The following is a 1,296-nucleotide window of genomic DNA, read 5'->3' as shown; positions in this document are numbered from 1 at the left end:
GGTAGTGGGTTCAATCCACAGACTGTAGAAAAGGTCCTTCCAACTGGGGATGTAGATAGTGGTAGAGCAAATGCTTTGCATGTAGGAGGTCCTGGGTTCAACCCCCAGCATCTCCACAGACTGTTAAAATTTAATTTCAGCAAAACGGTTTCAATTTGGTCCTGTAGTGTTACCACATCTGGAATTAATAGCATTTGTAAACGTACAGTAGCAGAAAAAACTTGTTGTACCTCAGTAGTAAAGCTCTTTCAAATGGGGATGTAGCTCAGTGGTAGAGTCCATGCTTCGCATGTACGAGGTTCTGGGTTCAATCCCCAGCATCTCCACAGACTCCTAAAAATTAGTTTAAGCAAAACTGTTTTATTGTGGTCCTGTAGCGTTACCACATCTGGAATTAATAGCATTTCTAAACCTACAATATCAGAAAAAAACTTGTTGTATGTCAGTGGTAGAAAAGGTCCTTCATTTGGGGATGTAGCTCAGTGGTAGAGCACATGCTTTGCAGGTATGAGGTCTTGGGTTCAATCCACAGACTGTAAAATCTTAATTTCAGCAAAACGGATTCAATTTGGTCCTGTTGAGTTTCCACATCTGGAATTAATGGTGTTGGTACACCTACAGTAGTAGAAAAAACTTGTTGTACATCAGTGGTAGAAAATATCCTTCCAACTGGGGATGTAGCTCAGCGGTAGAGCGCATGCTTCGCATGTATGAGGTCCTGGGTTCAATCCCCAGCATCTCCACAAACTGTTAAAATTTTACTTCAGCAAAACGGTTTCAATTTGGTCCTGTAGCGTTACCACATCTGTAATTATTAGCATTTGTAAACCTACAGTAGCAGAAAGAACTTGTTGTACGTCAGTGGTAGAAAAGGTCCTTCCAACTGGGGATGTAGCTAGTGTTAGAGTGCATGCTTTGCATATATGAGGTCCTGGGTTCAATCTCCACAGACTGTTAAAATTTAATTTCAGCAAAACGGTTTCAATTTGGCCCTGTAGCGTTACCACATCTGGAATTAATCGCATTGGTAACCCTACAGTAGCAGAAAGACCTTGTTGTACGTCAGTGGTAGAAAAGGTCCTTCCAACTTGGGATGTAGCTAGTGGTAAAGCGCATGCTTTGCGTGTATGAGGTCGTGGGTTCAATCCACAGACTGTAGAAAAGATCCTTCCAACTGGGGATGTAGATAGTGGTAGAGCAAATGCTTTGCATGTAAGAGGTCCTGGGTTCAATCCCCAGCATCTCCACAGACTGTTAAAATTTAATTTCAGCAAAACGGTTTCAATTTGGTCCTGT

General features: G+C 42.0%; 2 non-coding genes across 2 annotated transcripts; both read left to right on the top strand.

The window, feature by feature from the left end:
* The first annotated feature begins 254 nt into the window (after positions 1 to 254).
* Positions 255 to 326, top strand: trnaa-cgc (transfer RNA alanine (anticodon CGC)). Its single transcript has one exon. It is a non-coding gene; the product is annotated as a tRNA-Ala (tRNA).
* Positions 327 to 671: 345 nt separating this feature from the next.
* trnaa-cgc (transfer RNA alanine (anticodon CGC)) lies at positions 672 to 743 on the top strand. The gene has a single exon. It is a non-coding gene; the product is annotated as a tRNA-Ala (tRNA).
* Positions 744 to 1,296: the final 553 nt, after the last annotated feature.

This window comes from Sinocyclocheilus rhinocerous, unplaced genomic scaffold (assembly GCF_001515625.1).
Source record: "Sinocyclocheilus rhinocerous isolate Xijiao unplaced genomic scaffold, SAMN03320098_v1.1 scaffold7995, whole genome shotgun sequence".
Taxonomy (NCBI): Eukaryota; Metazoa; Chordata; class Actinopteri; order Cypriniformes; family Cyprinidae; genus Sinocyclocheilus; species Sinocyclocheilus rhinocerous.
The sequence above is the reverse complement of the archived record's forward strand: the minus strand, read 5'-3'. Positions and strand labels throughout refer to the sequence as shown.